Genomic DNA, 18731 nt, shown 5'->3' on the forward strand with positions numbered 1-18731 from the left:
TTTAATTCAAACATCAGACTTCATGATCTGAATTTTGAGCCAATGATTGCTCTCTTTTTCTGACTCATTTTTTTTTAGTTATGTATGTATTTATTTATTTTTGTTAATCCTCACCTGAGGACATTTTTCCATTGATTTTTTTAAAAATATATTTTATTGATTTTGTACAGAGAGGAAGGGAGAGAGATAGAGAGTTAGAAACATCGATGAGAGAGAGTCATTGATAGGCTGCCTCTTGCACACCCCCTACTGGGGATATGCCCGCAACCAAGGTACATGCCCTTGACCGGAATCGAACCCGGGACCCTTCAGTCCCCAAGCCGACGCTCTATCCATTGAGCCAAACCAGTCCCGGCACAAGGTAGGTACTCTTGATTGGAATCGACCCCAAGACCCTTTGGTCTGCAGGCCCACGCGCTATCTACTGACTACCACTATACTGTTGCGTCTGTCTGTGTTATATATATGGTGTTTTTTTTTCTTAATCTCTTTACTTTTTTTCATCCAGCCCCCCCCCAAATAGATATCTCTAAATAACAGTTTCTATACATTGTAAAAAATATTTAATTTAATTGCAGAAACTTCAGTAGAAACAAGCAAATAAGTTTGTAGAAGCAGAATTTATACCATTTTTTTCAATTGGCAAATGGGATTTTTTTAAACATTAAGTCAACAGAAACAAGACATGGTTCAGCAGCCCCAATGACAGGTTTCTCAGTGTGGGACAGTCTGATAGACGAGGCCTGGCCATCACTCAGGAACTCAGTGAACCAACTCTGGGAAGGCCAGTGGCGACAGCTTCTGGCTCAGCATGGCCTGAGACTGGTTAGTACATGGTCTTCAAACCTAGCACACTTCCTCCTCTGGTTGCTCAGTTCAAGCAGTAATGCTGCATGAATTGCTTCGAAGCTCCATTTTTTCCAGGACTCAAGGGGCTCTATTCTGCTGGCTTCCGTCTGAAGTAATCTGTTGCACAATTCCGTAATATTCATGGTCCATGCTGTTTCCCACCCATGCAACAGGACCCGTTCTTTCTGAGACTTTAAGGACTTGCAGATTTCCACCCCTGCCAGGTCACACTATCATCTTCACAGGTGTCCCAACTAGTCATCCATGTTCACCTGTTCATAGTTTATGAATGTGACAGTCCCAAAACTGTTGGCATCCCACTTGATTATGTTTGCAGACTGCTCCGGAGTCTTGTATACCAGAATACATTCAGTTATTATGGCAGTCACAATTGTGTATTCATATTACTTTTCTTTAGTTTCTCTTCAGTTAAGGTCAATCTTGAAGATCTGCTCCAATTATGGCACATCTCTTTGAATCCAACATGAGTTCATCGATTTGAAGTGTGTCCTTTTAATGTAACTCTAAAATGGGTTTTGATAGGAGAGATTTGAATTTGATGCTATGTAGCTTTCTTGGGACTATCATTGGAAAGTCACCTTCAAAATATTTAATGCCTGTATAAATGCCTTTGCAAGCTGACCAATGCCATGGACTCAAGCAAAATAACTCTATTAATTTCAGGGACCTTCCTTTCTTTAGACAGTCTCCCAAAATGCTGGATGAAAAGGTCATCCCAGAAGCTAAGGCTTACTGCAGACCTCTTGCATGTAGACATTTTTCACTGGTGCCACACATCCCCTCATCTGTTTCTGTGCAGGAGGAAGAGCAGGAGTTGAAAGTGGGCCTCTTGAGTCTAGTGGCCACAGGCATGGATGTTCAAGGAGTGCTGTGCCCACCATGACATAGAAGCGGGGTTGACAGCCACTGGGGGAAGGTTATACCATTTTTAAAATAAGTATGTTGGAACATGTAAGAACTATGTTAAGTACTGAAATTAGGTTAAGAATTTTGCAGATTTTTTCCACTCTAAAATTCATGTTACAGTCTCTTATTAGATTACAGTAAAGCAAATGTAATACATTTCCCACTTCTACGGGCAACACGTGGGCTACTGCATTAAATTTCCTGTGTAGCCTTTGAGTTTGGGGACAGATACACTGTTAATAGGTTGACATTGGGTACATAATTAGGAGAAGAAGGAATGATTAGAATAATAATTTGATAAACATTTAAAATAGGAAAATTCAATAATTTTACCAAACACCTAAAGCTTAGATTTATTTCATTTTTAAAATATATTTTTATTGATTTCAGAGAAAAAGGGCGAGGGAGAGAAAGATGGAAGCATCAATGATAAGCGAGAATCACTGAATGGCTACACACCTCCCACTGGGGATTGAGCCTGTGAACCATTCATAGGTTTACACTTAGCCACTGAGCCACACTGGCTGGGCTAGATTCATTTAATTTTTCTATCATTAACTGAGCATCCCATAGGCATCAAATCTCAGATCCCTAAAGTCCAATATGGGGGAGTCATGTCCAATGTGAGGATTTGGTTCTAAAGACATGTGGTAATATAAGCACAGGAGAGTCAAAATGTTGGGCTAACAGCAAGTGTTGCTAAGATATGAGATAGCAGGAACTGTTAGATGCTACTGGTGGGGTAATAAATTGCTACAGCTCTCTTGAAACCAACCAACAAATCAATGATTTAAAGTTAAGATGAGCACATACTACAATCCATCAATTACATTCCTAAGTGTATACACTGTAGAAACTCTTGCACAGAAATTTTATAACAACAAATATATCTGTCTGTTGATAAAGGGATGGGTGGATAAGAGCACCATAGAGAAATGACAATAAATGGACCAGGACTATATATGAATATGGATGAGTTTCACCAGGAGAGGAAAAACAGACACATATACTTACACTAGAGGCACAAAAATTTGTGCAAGAGTAGGCCTTCCTTCCCCCCTAGTGCGGCTGCTGGCACCGGCTTCCTCTGGCACCCAGGACTGGGGCTGCTTTGCTCTGGCCACCACTGCCAGGCACCCGGGATTGGGCTGCTTCACTCTGCTGCTGCCGCCGCCACCCACCTGGGACCCAGGCTGCTTTGCTCCAGCTGCCTCGGCCACCTCATAGTGACTGGTCAAGTGGTTGTTTCCAGTCGTTATGGTTGTGGCCTTTTATTAAATAGGATAGTTTGATTCCATTTACATAACATTCAAAACCCAGCAAAACCAAGCAATATATTGTTTAATGATTTATTTATATGTAGTAAAACAATAAAAAGCAAGAGAATGATATACCCAAATTTCAGGATAGTGACTATCCAGGGAGGAGGGAAATGATGCTATGAGCAAGGCACACAGGGTGGGCATCAGTGCTCCCACCAGTGCTCCTCATCGTTAGAGGACTGGTGAATGCACAGCATGTGTTTTATTGAAATTCTAAACGTGTTCTAGATACACCTGACAGGGAGAGTTGGTGGTTATCCCCCCTCCCACGCTGACTCACATTGGAAGATGTGGCAGGCTTTGGAGGGCATGTAAATTAGTACAATAGTTATTTAATTTTCCTATGTTTCTCCTATCTCACTGACTACATCTCTGTTTTTTATTATCTTTAATTCATTTGATACTCTCTCTTTTCCTATCCAGTGTGATAGTTTAAATACTGAATGATGTAATCCTCATAAAACACACACACACACACACACTTTAAAGGATTTCTAGAAAACACCTCTATATCTGCAGAGTTCTGTGGATCACTCTGAAAAACCTTAGCTTAGAAAACACACAAAGGCTTAATGGATTTCACAAATAACTGATATCTCCAGACAACTTTAAAAATATATATATATATTTTTTATTGATTTCAGACAGGAAGAGAGAGGGGGAGAGAGAGAAACATCAAGGGTGAGAGAGAATCATTGATTGGCTGCCTCCACACCCCCAACCTGGGAGCAAGCCCGCTACCTGGGCACATGCTCTTGACTAGAATTGAACCTGGGACCCTTCAGGACACAGGCTGATGCTCTATCCACTGAGCCAAACCAGCTAGGGCTCTCCAGACAACTTTTGATCAAAGATGACCAAACACTGTGTGGTTCATGTAAAATATGTAAATGTGGATTAAAATATTTAGTGTTCTTATCTGAACCCTGCCACAAACCCACTCTTTGACACTTGCTGGTTCCATTTGATGAGAAACCTACATTTCTCATCAGTGTAATATGGTTCCAGGGTGGGGTTGGACCAGCGATTCTCAAAAGTGTAGTCCCTACAGCAGGGGCAGAGCGTTACCTGACTGAATTGGGTCCCTCCCCACCAAATACAATATATTGAAGTCCTCCAAGTACCTCATAATGTGACCTTATTTGGAAACAAGGTCTTCACAGAAGTAATCAGGCTAAAATGAGGTCATTAGGGTGGGACCTCATCAATATGACAATATTACTGGTAGAAGATGGATATAGAGACAGACATGTTTGGGAGGGAAGCGATGTAAAAATACAGGAAGAAGATGCGCATCACAGGCCATGGACCACCTGAGCCTACCAGAGCAAGGGAAGAGATCTGGAACAAATTCTCCCTCACAGGCCGCAGGAGAAACCAGCTCTACTGATACCTTGATCTTGAATTTCCAGCCTCCAGATCTGTGATAAATTTCTGTTGTTTAAGCCCTCCAGTTTATGGGATTTTCTTAAGCAGTCCCAGGAATGCACCCAGTATATTCACTCTGCAATATCCACAATTTCTTGCTACTCCTTTCCTCAAGAAGTGGAGCCCCTCCCCTTGAGTGTGAGCTGGGTTTGATGACCTGCCTTGAAGAGTAGAGGAAAGTGGAAGTCATGGTGTACAACTCTGGATACTAGTCTCAAAAGATATGTGGCTTCCTGCTTGTTCTCTCTGGAAGTGTCCACTTGTGGGGAGCTCAGATGTCATGTCATGGGACAGGCCTATGGAGAGGTCTGCCTTGTGACGAACTAACGCCTCTTGCTACCAGCCATGGGGGTGAGTAGTCTTGGAGGGGGACCCCAGCAAGTCTTTTATTTTAAATGCTTTTATTGAATTATAGAGAGAAAGGAAGGGAGAGGGATAGAGAGATAGAAACAACAATGATGAGAGAGAATCATTGATCAGCTGTCTCCTGAACGCCTCCTATTGGGGATGGAGACCGCAACCCAAGCATATGCCTGACTGGTAATCGAACCAGTGACCTCTTGGTTCCTTGGTCGATGTTCTACCACTGAGCCACACCAACAGTCTTCATATGCCTGCAGCCTCCATCAACATCTTGACTGCCAGTTCATGAGAGATTCTGAGCCAGAATTGCTGATCTCAGAACCCTGGACCACTGAAATTAGGACATAATGAATATGTCATTTTAAGCCACTAAAATGTGGGGGAATTTGTAATGCTGCAATAGACAACTAGTGCACCTAGACATTTGTTAAAAATTAAATTCCTGGGTCCCAGACCTATTATATTTTTAGGTGAAGCCCAGTGTAAAGTCTGTAAAATAATTCAGAATTCTCGTTTTGTTTGGTTTTATTTTTTGAGTTTGCAGTCCATTATTTTGTAGTTGGCCAGGTTCCATTCCACACAATCCAGTGGCAAAATCCTTTTCCATCTTGACCACCTAGCTGCACAGATTCCTACACCTCTTTTGTGTGGTTACAAATATATAACATAAAATGTACTCTCTTAACCTTGTAAGTGGCATTAAGAACGTTCACCACCCTCCATCTCCTGAACTTGCTCATCTCCCCAAAATGAAACTCGGAACACAGGAAACAACAAGTCCCATTCTCCCTCCTTCTAGCTCCTGGTAACTGCCATTCTACTTCCTGTCTTCGTGAATTTGACTATTACAGGAACATCCTATAAGTGGAGTCATATAGTATTTGTTCTTTTTGTGCCTGGCTTATTTCACTTAGCATAGTGTTTTCAAGGTTCATCCACAATGTAGCATGTATCAGAACTTTATTTTTTTAAAGCTAAATAAACATTTCTTTGTATATATCACATTTTGTTTATCCATCTGTCCACAGACACATGAGTTGTTTTCACCTTTGGGCTATTGTGAACAATGCTGCTATGGATGTGGGTGTACAGTATCTGTCCAAGTCCCTGCATTCAATTATTTTGGGTCTATACCTACAAGTGGCATTGCAGAATTCTTGTCTTTAATGTGGCAAGGTTTCTAACTTAATCTACACAGGCAAGTGCCCACAAAAAAATAACTTGAATGGAATTTAAATAAGCAACTTGAACGTCTTTAATTATCTAGACCATACCCAGCTAAATAAACAGTATTCATGGGTATGAAAAAGAGTAATGTAAATTTCACTAGAGTTTGAAAATATTTATGAGAAGTAATTTTAGTACATAATTGCTATATATCAAGCTTCCATAACAGAAAAACCTCTCAGCCTACAAATTAAATCTATTCTGCCAAGATGCATATATTTTACCACATTAATTGAATTTTAATAAATAACAAACAGAACAAATATCTTCTTTGTTTTCCCCCCAATATGGACTTAGTCTCTCTACCTACAAGCTGTCAGTTATGTTTGCTGTGAAAGAGACAGCACTAAGGGAGCTGTCAGTCAAAGCTGTTTTAATGATTCAAGAATCATTTCTCCAAGCTTCATTATCAAAAATAAAACAAATTTACATGGAACATAAAGATGGGTTGATCACACTATCCGCTGTGCATTGAAATGACTCCCAACATGTGCAAGTTGAGGGCAGTCTGCTTAGGGCTGCTGTCTTCCACACCACACTAAAATGACTTCGCAGATTCTGTCATTTTTTAAAAGTTGCATGTAGACAGTGAAAGTAATTATTTTCATAGGGTGGTTGGAGTTTGAGTGGTCCCCTATTTGAAATAATAGTGTGTAGGAAATATTCTGTGACAGTATTCTGTGTCAGTATGGCTATTCTTTACCCATGCCTTAAGCATAGATCCGGGTTCAAAACCCTGTGATGGATGCTGCATGGAGGTAAAGATCTAGAAACGGAACTAAATAGTCAAAGTATAAACTGAATGTAGTCAATGCACTAGGCCTTCAGAATGAAAAAAATATATAATTGAAATCAACATAATCACTAAGAGCCTGGCTAAAATAAACAGACTTAATAGTTCAATTCCATAACACTATACCCAATGTGAACTTCTGGAGGCATAAAAGAGACTATTTTAGGACAGGAAATACAACTTTACACATTAGGGGGACTCCTAAGAATGATGCAGCCTAAAAATGTAAATAAGAGAAGATTGTGATCTAACCTGAAAAATGAGAAGTGTGATTTTTATTCTTACTCTTTTGTGGAAGGAAGTAGTGGTAAAAGCAGCCAATCTCTAGTGTCCCTATTAGAAAGAGTCTGGGTTTAGATGCACCATGAAATACAAATCTAAGAAATAGAAATGAGAATAAAATTCTGCATGCATATACGCACAAACACACATATAAAATATTTAAAAAGTCAAAGCGCTATATAGCTTTATATGGCATTGAGAACTGTTCAAAGTCTTGTTTAATCATAGCAAGAGCCCTAGGAGGAAGACACTATTATTATCCTCTTATTAGAGGAGGCATGGAGATGTGAAATGACTTACATAAGGTCCCACACCAGGGAGGGATGGAGCCAGGCTTCCACACACTTGGCACCACGAGTCTACTACACCCAAGACGACACAGAACTGCAAGTTAGGCAAGGATGTCTTGAGAGCCTTCCCTCTCGCCTGTATCCATGGCCTCTGCTCACTGTTCCCGTTCACTTCAGGACCCAGTGCACTTGTGCTCTTGCCTCAGCACCCAACCCACTTCCCTGTGTGCTGCTCTCACTGTCCTCACCTGTCCTATCTCCTGGGTAAGCACAGGAGATCACAGCTCTCTAGGTAGCTTTTCAGAGCTCCAAAACTGTCCTTCAGAAAATGTTCCTGGCCTTCACAGTGTGTGTGTGTGTGTGTGTGTGTGTGTGACTTAAATAAGAGTGCTTTAGGTTGACCACACCCCATTTATCATGTCCCCATCACTCTTGGTACCCTATTTCCACGTTCTTGTTATATCCCAGCTGTCATGGTGCCCACTATGAGTGCTACACTATTGCACATGATGAATATTTTCTGATACAAGCATTAACCCCAAACCATTCCGCATTTGCCTACTCAAAAATGGTTAGGAATGCTGGGGTTCTAGGATGCAAAAGATTCTTCCAGAAAGGCTAACAAGGGACCTGGGTATTTCATAACTCAGAGACATGGTTCCATCTGCCCAGCATTGCTGCTGACTTTGTTGCCCAGTTGGGACTTGAATTTTGATACTTAAGAGTTTAATCTACATAAAGACTACTTTACCATCATCATTCAGTATTTATTGATACACTGCAAGGCTCTGAAATGGGTATTCAGATGGTAACTGTCTTTGAGCTTCTTATAAACTTACTAGAGGCCCAGTGCACAAAATTTGTGCACAGGGATGTGGGCTACACCGTCTCCAATCTGGGACCCCTTGGGGGATGTCTGACTGCTGGCACTGGAATTGGGCCTAAACTGGTAGTCAGGCATCCCTCTCACAATCCGGGACCACTGGCTCCTACCTGCTTGCCTGCATGCCTGCCTGCCTGATTGCCCCCTAACCACTCCCCTGCTGGCCTGGTTGATGCCTAACTGCTCCCCTGCCGGCCTAATTGCCCTCCCTTGCCAGCCCAATGGCCCCTACCTACCCTCCCCTGCCAGCCTGATCGCCCACAGCTGCCCTCCCATGTTGTGACTTGCCTCCTCCACCTAGACCCACCTCTTCCATGTGAGGCAGTGGAGACGCTGGAACCGGCCTCCTCCATGCTGTGCAGAGCTGTGGGACCCCGAGGCCTTACCACGTGGAGTGGCTGCTGGGGCCCACCTCTGCTGTGCATGCAGCCATCTTGTGACAGCCATCTTGTGATGATGTTAGGGCATGATTTGTGAGTGTGTGACACAACCTAGGCTATTATTAGTATAGATATGGAGGGGGGAAGCTATTTACACAAAGATGATTATTTTAGAAAGACTGTGCTATAGTCGTGAAAGCATTGTAAAGTAATGTGGGAGTTTGAAAAAGAAAACTTTACTGCTTGCCAAATGGGTCAAGATTTCCTACAAGTTTTATAGAACTGAAAATCAAAATAAGAAAACCATCTAACTCATTTATTTACCATTTTGCAGAACCACTTCTAAACTTGTTCTGAAAGCAATTAACCTACTCCATCTTATAATACCTACAACATAGAATTTTCTATCTCAATTTATCAAATCAGGTGATTAAAAAGTATCCTATACTAGAGGCCTGGTGCATGAAATTTGTGCACAGGAGGGGGGTTAGGGGGTCCCTCATCCAGGTCTACACCCTCTCCAATCTGGGATCTCTCTTGCAATCTAGGATTGCTGGCTTCTAATCTCTTGCCTGCCTGCCTGCCTGCCTGTTCGCCACTAACCACCTCAGCCCACTGGCCTGATTGCCCCCTAACTGCTCCCCTGCTGGCCTGATTACCCCCTAACTACCCTCCTGCCAACCTGATCACCCCCTAACTGACTTCCCCTGCCAACCTGATCACCCTTAACTGCCTCTGCCTTGGCCCCTGCCACTGTGGCTTTGTCTGGAAGAATGTCTGGAAGATGTCTGGTCTAATTAGCATATTACCCTTTTATTAGTATCTATATAATAAACAGGGAACATGCTAATTAGCTAGGCATCACGACTGTTCAGAAGGAGCTGTGCGCGCAGATGGGTGGGAGGGGACTGTGTGCCGCCCCCAGCCTCAGTGACCATGGGGAGGCTGGGGCTGGGGTTGGGCCAGAGTGGAGACAAAACACACGACGAGGCTGGAGCTATGTAGGTCAGGCATGGGTCCTGGCTCCCCATGGGGTGCCTCCTTGCATGGCAGGAAGAAGGGTACCTCCTCACGCGATTTCAATTACCCACTGGGCCTCTAGTAAATAATAAAAGGCTAATATGCAAATCGAAGGGAGCAGATGCTCAATGCAAGAGCTTCCCCGTGGTGGTCAATGCCCTCCCACAGAGGGAGTGCCACTCAGCCAGAAGCCCTGAGCCAGGCTCATGACTGGCAAGTGCAGTGACGGGAGCCTCTCCTGCCTCTGTGGCAGTCTGACATCCTCCAAGGTCTCGAGAGGGCGCAGGCCAGGCTGAGTGACGCCCCCCACCAAGTGCACAAATTTTGTGCACTGGGCCTATAGTTCTTTTAAAAAAAAATATTTTAAATTTATTTTTTACAGAGAGAAAGATGGATAGAGACTTAGAAACATCGATGAGGGAGAGACATTAATCAGCTGCCTCTTGCACACCCCCAACTGGGATGTGCCCACAACCAAGGTACATGCCCTTGACTGGAATCAAACCTGGGATCTTACAGTCTGCATGGGCCTATAGTTCTTAAATATTCTTAAATTAGAGGCCCAGTACACAAATTCATGCACCAGTGGAGTCCCTTAGCTTGGCCTGCGGGTTTGGGTTGAAACCGGCTCTTCTACATTCCCCAAGAAGTCCTGGATTGTGAGAGGGTACAGACCAGGCAAGGGACCCCACTGGTGCACCATCAGGGCCGGGGAGGGACACAGGAGGTTGTCCAGCAGGGGAGGGACCATGGGAGGGCTCTAGGGCATGTCCAGACTGTCTCACTCAGTTCTGATCATCTGGACCCCAGCAGCAAACTAACGTACCAGTTGGAGTGTCTGCCCCCTGGTGGTCAGTGTATGTCATAGCGATTGGTAGAACAGCCAACTGTCTGCCTCCTGGTGGTCAGTGAACTTCATAGCAAACAGTTGAGCAGCCTTAGCATATCATTAGCATATTATGCTTTGATTGGTTGAACAAATGATTGGATGACTGGGCACTTAGCATATTAGGTCTTTATTATATAGGACTAGAGGCCTGATGCACAAATTTGTGCATGGGTAGGATCCAGCCAGCCTGCCTCCAATAGGGGCCCATTGGGGTGGGCCCAGCCAGGGGGAGGAGACACAAGCAGTTGGCCAGCCAGCCCCGCCCACAATTGTGGCATTGGGGGCCAATCAGGGGTAGGGTCGGCTGGGGAGAGGAGCTGTGGGAGGGCTCCAGGGCATGTCTGGCCCATCTTTCTTAGTTTCAATCAGCTTGACCCCAGCAGCAAGGTAACCTACCAGTCTGAGCTTCTGCCCCCTGATGGTCAGTGCTAATCATAGCAAATGGTTAAGAGGCCTTAGCACATCATTAGCATATTATACTTTGATTGATTGACCGAGTGACTGGACACTTAGCATATTAGGCTTTTATTATATAGATTGACTTTTAAGCATTTACATTCCACCTTATTTTCACTGAAGAAATTTTCTTGGCCCATTTTCCAAGTATTTTACAAAATAGAGTATCATATTTAAAATCCAAAATTTGTCCATTTTCAACAAGCATGTCACAGCCTTGTTTGTGATTAAACTATCATATCTTTATGAATAAAGTTTGCTATGATTAGATTGTCTAGTTAGATAAGTCTAACTTTAGACTTAAAGAAACATTTTATCCTGCAAAAACAGATTCCTAAAATAAAAACATCAGTTTTCAAATGAAGCTATAAGAGTTACATTTTTTTTAAAGAGTTACATTTTTAATGACTGTTAAATAGTTATGGTTAAATGGTATATCCATGATTTCTTGTCATTTTATTTATATAGCCAGCACTCTTTAGATACAAATTCCCGACCTCAGGCATACACTTGTCAAATAATCACATTCTTTAAAACTTATTTTTTTTTAATGTCAGAATCAAGAGTTCAGTTTTAAGAATTCAACAATTCATGCAATTTAACAGGGAAGTTAAAATTAATAGTATGAGTTAGCATAACTCTGAGATTTTAAAAAATACATTTGGCCCATGTTGGAAAGAGAGAACACAAGGGGAAAAATGAGAATTTAGTTTTCATATTTGTCTTTTGTTATGTGAGCAATCAGAATTGTAAGTTCACACCTTCCTATCAGCAGGGAGGGATTTTAGCTAATAGGGAACAAATACTGGGTTAGTAATATTGTATTCATCTGTGCTCAGTTGCACAGAGATTTTTAAAAAATCAGTTATTAACTATCTTATAAAATGATTGAGAGGGTAGATGGGTCAAGCTGTAGCTGAACTTGAAGGAACAAGTGGATGCCTCATGCTCTGCCCATCTGTACCCACTTAATCCAGTTACAAATTTAAGTCTCACGGGATGCCTCTGACTGGCAGAAACTAAGTCCTACCTACTAGTGGATACTGTTTTGCTTCCTGCTCTATTCCTAACAGTTTTCTAAACAGTACCCAGTATCTAGAAGCTGACCATACATGTTTATTGAAGGAAAGAAAGGAGAAGGGATGTTGAGCAAGCTAATCCATGGTTTTTGCAACAACTTACCGGTAATGAAGACATTGCTTTAAAGGGGGCTTAAGAGTCTGGTAGAAGCTCATATGAGATAAACTTAAAGTCCTTTCCAAGTACTGTGGGAGCAGGGTCCTCGTCTTTATTGTTCATATTGTATCCCCAGCGGACTGTGCCTGGCACAATACTAGCAATCAATAAATGCTTGTTGATTGAATGAATGATTACATAAGGGGTAAGTTGTCTTCTCCTCCTATCTCCACCTTTCTTCAGTGGCCAAAATTCATGTACAGATTATCTCCAATTTTTTTCATATCACATAGCTATTATATGTGATAATTTTGTCATTTGATTTCCTTTTCCTAAATTGAGAATGTATACAAACGAGGATTTGTGAATATGTTTGTGTGAACGATCTCTTTAGACTGAAAGCTCAATTTATTTTGATGCTTAATGCAGTGGAAAGCTGGTATTCATAAGAAAAGTGTAGTTGTCTAAGGATCCATTTTGATTTTTGTTGCACAGAAAGTATCATTGAAAAGTTATCCCTGCAGGAGATGCCTTCCTTCTAATCACAGAAAGTAACATGTGAACTTGTAAAGCGAGGCAAATGCAACATGACTAATCAGAAAACAATGATCATATCAGTTTTCCAAATATCATGTTCTTGATGCGGCTTTATTTCTATGGTTTGTGGTGAAGGAGAACTGATAATTGTTTAGAAAATGCCTCCTTCTCTTGTTTCCATAGAATTGAACTGTATCTGCAGATTCCTCTTATTTGTATTGGGTTTGGAAGTGCCCAGGTGAGGCCCAGCTGTGAAGCAAGGTAGGCAGTGCTGCATCTTGGGCCTTTTATTGATAGGTTTGGGCTCCCTGATCCAGCTGCAACTTGTTTAAGAGATTTTATCAGTCTGAAGCCTGAGCAAGGACAGGCCATACGCAAAAGCCATGAACACAGGTTGAGTGGGGCTACAAATTGGATGGGGCAGGGTCTCAGGGAATTACCAGGGAGGAGCAAACAGAAATGGCTGCCAGACAGCCCTGCAACCAGGAAGGTCCCAGCACAGGAACAACGACCCCTGTGAGTGCCTCCTAATTCCTTCCCAATGCCAGACAATCCAGTTTTTCCTTGTATATGTCTGTGTCCTCTCAGAGCCTCGCCCTGGTGCTGGAGCTCAGAGGAAGCAGGGCCTTGTAAGTTCAGTTCAGCTGGCTCTCCAGGAGTGTCTGTATCACTTAGCTCCCATCCCCACTGGTTTTTATAGCCTGCAGTTATGGGGACTTCTTTTCCCAGCTCTGTAAGCCTGAGCTGAGGGTCTGGTGCAGGCTGGGACCCCTTGCTCTTTGAGGATGGCTTCTGCAGATATGATCTCCCTCCCGATTAAGAAAGCAATCCAGGCTGTTCTGTGCCTCTGCCCCTCCTTCCAGTCTCAATGTGCTTTCTTCTTTACTTTTCTTAATGGAAGTTGCAAGACTTCCATTCAGCCAGCTTTCAGGCAGTTCTGGATGATGGTTGTTCTGTATTTTAGTTGTAATTTTGATGTGGTTGTAGGAAGTGGTGAGTACATGCCATCTTGGTTCTCCAGGATTCTTTAAAGATACATATATTTTATTGACTTCAGAGATGAGAGAGAGAGAGAGAGAGAGAGAGAGAGAGAGAGAGAGAGAGAGAGAGAGAGAGAGAGAGAGAGAGAGATGATGAGAGAGAATTGGCTGCCTTCTGCACAGCCCACTCTGGGAATCAAGGCCAAAAGCCAGGTATGTGCCCTGACTAGGAATTGAATTGTACCTCTTGGTTCAAAGATCAGTACTCAACCACTGAGCCATGCTGGCCAGGCTTGAACATAAGATTCTTGATGGATTTTTTTCATTAAGTATTTTGAATATGTCAGCCCACTGTCTTCTGTTTTCAAAGTTTCTGATAAAAAATCTGCTGATTATTTTATTGAGGATCATTGTGAAGAGTCATTTTTCTCTTGCTGCTTTCAAGATTCTCTCTCTGTCTTAATTATAATGTGTCTTGATATGAATTTCTTTGAGTTTATTCTGCTTGGAGTTCATTGAACTTTTTGGATATTTATAATCATGTCTTTTATCAAATTTGGGAAGTTCTGGCATTATTTCCTCAAATTATCTCTCTGTCTCTCCTATTTTTTCCTCCCAGGACTCCCATATGCATATGTTGATCTACTTTATGGTTTTCCTCTGGTTCCTTAGACTTCTTCGATATATTTTTTCTCCTCACACTCAGTATTTTCAATTGCCCTCTCTTAAGTTTACTGATTCTTTCTTCTGCCTGCTCAAACCTGTCTTAAAACCCTGCTACTGACATTTTTATTTTAGTTATTGTATTTTTCAGTTTCAAAATTTTCTCCTTTTTTTAAATCTCTTTGTAATTTTCATTTTGCTTATACATGATTTTCTTTTTTAAAGTATGTTTTTATTGATTTCAGAGAGAGGAAAGAAGAGAGAGAGATAGAGATATATATAGAGAAACATTGATTAGCTGTCTCCTGCACACCCCACACTGAGGATCAAGCATGAAACCTGGGCATGTGCCCTGGCTGGGAATTGGTCTGTGATCTTCTGGTTCATAGGTTGATGCTCAACCATTGAGCTATTCCAGCTGGGCTATCTATCATTTTCTTCATTCTCTCTAAATCTTCCTCCAATTCTTTGAACATTAAAAAAAATAGATTTTTATTGATTTCAGAGAGGAAGGAAGAGGGAAAGATAGAAACATCAATGATGAGAAAGAATCATTGATAGACACCTCCCACACACCCCAAACTGGGGATAAAGCCCACGACTCAGGCATGTGCCCTGACTGGGGATCAAACTGTGACCTCCTGGTTCATAGGTTGATACTCAACCACTGAGCCACATTGGTTGGGCTCTTTGAACATCTTTAAAACAGGCATTTTAAAGTATTTTAAAAAAAAATTCCTCCAAGTGGTCTTTCTCAGGGACAGCTTTGTTGGGTTTGTTATTATTTTTTATTTATGACCATACTTTTCTCTTTCACTGTATGCATTACAAAAAAATTTTTGGTTGAAAACTGGACATTTGAAACTAATAATGATAACTTTGGAAAGCAGATTCTTCCTCTCCTATTTGTTGAAATTTGTGTTTGTTATTGTTTTTTATTTTTGATTGTTGTAGACCGTCTCTGCTGGGGATCAACCAGAAGTGTAAACTTGAGGTCTTCTCAGGTCTTTTTTGAACCTGCGCCTTTCCCTGGTCATGCATGATGATTTTCTAAATTCCTCTATATGTGTGTTTGCTTTGAAATGTTCTAGACCTTAAATGCCTGGCTTTTAAAGACGGGGGGGCGGGGGGGGGGGGAGGAGAGAAAGAAAGAAAAAAAGAAAAGGAAAGGAAACTGAGAAGGGGGAGAAAAACAAAAGAAATTGCAAAAAGACACTGGCTCTTTAAACCCTCTGAAAGACATTTCAGCCTGAACAGGAGAGGCTTATGACAGAGGAAGGAGTACAGCAATGATTCCGTGTCACACTTTGTGTTTGCACCTCCATGGTCAGAAGTAGCAGAGATCGGAGCACAGATCCCTGATATTTGGAGGCAGGGTCTTTATTATCACCCTGGATCACTCAAGCTGTGTGCAAGCTGCTCCTGAAATGTGTGCACAGATGCCTGTTGTGGGGTCAGGGTTGGGACATGGATAGTTGTTACCAGGAAATTGATGGAAATTGTGTGCAATTTAACACCCAACCCTTCCCCCTGGAAGTTGGTAGCCTTCAATTGACTCCAGTTACAAAATTGTTTTATCAGACAGATTCTGCCAGTGCAATTGTTGCCCAGTTAGGGAGATAGATTCCTACTGCTTCCTATCCTGCCATCTTTCAAGAACTTGCCCTTTATTAAAAACTAGAGATCTGGTGCATGAAATTTGTGCACAGGGGTAGGGGGGCAGGCAGGGGAGGGGAAGGTTCCTCAGCCTGGCCTGCACCCTCTCGCAATCCAGGACCTCTTGGGGGATGTCTGACTGCTGGTTTATGTCCAACCCTGCAGGGATCCCTGTGGGGTCAGGCCTACACTGGCTGTCGGACATCCCTCTTGCAATCCGAGACTGCTGGCTCCTAACCGCTTGCCTGCCTGTCCACCTGCCTGATTGCCTCTAACCACTCTGCCTGCCTGCCTCATCACCCCTAACTGTTTGCCTGCCTGCCTGATTGCCCCTAACCACTCACCTGCCTGCCTTATCACCCCTAACCGCATCTCCCCTGATTCCCACCACCTCGGCTTAGTCCAGAAGGACGTATGGAATGATGTCTGGACGGTCATTTAACTGTCCAGTCTAATTAGCATATTATGCTTTTATTATTATAGATAAAAAGTAGCTTATTATTTCTTGAAATAATCTTTTTTGTTTTATATTTTAAAATAGTAAAAACATTTCCCTGTATATTTATGAAAATCTGTTAATTGCTTGTCCCTGCACAGTTAAACAATTTAAAAATAAATGCTAAATAATATATTATTGGGGGGAAAGGCTGATGTTTTTGCCCAAAGCAACGCATTTTCCCATTGACATATTAGTATATGAAGGAGCAGAATGTTGTGTTTACAAATAAAAACCATTTTAAGTAAAGCAACTACACTTTTTGGAAGTGCCATCAATATTGGGTTTGTACTCTATGTCAAAGTTTCTCTTTTTGTGGGGGGACGAATTACTTTTTTTCTTCTCATTGTTATTGAAATGATTTTTAAAAATTGCTGATAGTATCACAAATGCCCCCATTTCCCTACCATTTGCCCCTCTCCATTAAGCCCCTGCCCCACCCCAGGCCTTCACCACACTATTGTCTGTATCATGGGCTATGCATATATGCATATATGTTCTTTGGTTAATCTCTCCCCTCCCACCCACGCTTCTCCCCTCTGAGATCTGTCAGTCTGTTCCAGGCATCCATGTCTGTGGACCTATTTTATTCATCAGTTTCTTTTGTAGATTCCACATATAATTGAAATCATGTGTATTTGTTTTTCTCTGACTGCTTATTTTGTTTAGTATAATAATCTCTAATTCCATCCATGCTGTCGCAAAAGGTAAGAGACCTTTCTTTACAGCCACATATTATTCCATTATGTAAATTACTACAGCTTTTTTTTTTTTTTTTTCCCCGCTTATCTATTGAAGGGCACTTGGTCACTTTCCAGATCTTAGCTATTGTAAATAATGCTGCTATTAACATAGGGGTGCATACATTCTTTTTGGTTGCTTTTTGGGGATTCTAAAGATATATTCCCAGAAGTGGGATCACCAGGTCAAAAGGCAGTTCCATTTTTAATTTTTTGAGGAAACTCTATACTGTTTTCCACAGTGGCTACACCAATCTGCATTCCCACCAGCAGTGCACTAGAGTTTCCTTTTCTCTGCATCCTTGTCAGCACTTGTTGTTCGTTGATTTACTGATGGTAGCCATTCTGGCAGATGTGAGGTGATGCTTCATTGTAGTTCTGATTTGCATCTTTATGATGATTAGTGAGGTTGAGCATTTTTTCATCTGTCTGTTGGCAATCTGTATGTCCCCTTTGGAGAAATGTCTACTCAGGTCATTTACCCATTTTTTAATTGTGTTGTTTGTCTTCCTGGTGTTGAGTGTATATGTTCTTTATATATTTTAAATATTAACCCCTTACCAGATGTATCTTTGGAGAATATGTTCTTCCTTTTTATTGTACCGATGATTTCTTTTGCTTTGTAAAAGCTTTTTAGTTTGATGTAGTTCCATTTGTTTATTTTTTCCTTTGGTTCTCTTGCCCTAGGAAATGTATCAGTGAAAACACTACTACTTGAGTTGTCTGAGATTTTGCTACCTATAGTTTCTTCTAGGATTTTTATGGTTTCATGACTTACATTTAAGTATTTTATGCATTTTGAATTTATTCTTGTGTTTAGTGTAAGTTGGTGGTCTAGTTTCATTTTTTTTTTTTTTGCATGTATCTGTCCAATTTTCCCAACAACATTTTTTGAAGGAGCTGTCTTGACTCCATTGTGTGCTCTTGCCTCCTTTGTCAAATATTAATTGATGGTTGATATCTGGGGCCTCTGATCTGTTCCATCGATCTAAATGCCTATCCTTGTGCCAGTACCAGGCTTATGCCAAAGGTTTTTATCATTGGCTGCATGTTGAAAAAGCACTGATGTCTGTTCCCAAGCCCAGAAATTCTAGTTAGTGGTTAGGGGTATTGAATGACCTGGGCTCTGGCATTTCTAAACACCCGGGTGATTCTAATGAGCATGGGAATCTCTGCTCTATTCCTTCTTTCCCTCATGGCAATAAACATGATATTCAGAATATGACTGCTCAGACATTTTTATACTCTAAGACAGAGCTCACGATTTCTGAATGAGCATTCATCTTCACTTTACAATTTCAGACATATTGTCTAACATTCCTGTATGTGTTGGATATTGTTGGGGCTTGGCCAGATTCAGATGGGTTACTTTTA

General features: G+C 41.7%; 1 pseudogene across 1 annotated transcript; it reads right to left on the reverse strand.

The window, feature by feature from the left end:
• Positions 1 to 625: 625 nt before the first annotated feature.
• Positions 626 to 2980, reverse strand: LOC311630761 (leucine carboxyl methyltransferase 1-like; annotated as a pseudogene). Its single transcript has one exon. The product of its transcript is annotated as a leucine carboxyl methyltransferase 1-like (transcript).
• Positions 2981 to 18731: the final 15751 nt, after the last annotated feature.

This window comes from Pipistrellus hanaki (assembly GCF_964339955.1).
Source record: "Pipistrellus hanaki genome assembly, chromosome: 12".
NCBI classification, from domain to species: Eukaryota; Metazoa; Chordata; class Mammalia; order Chiroptera; family Vespertilionidae; genus Pipistrellus; species Pipistrellus hanaki.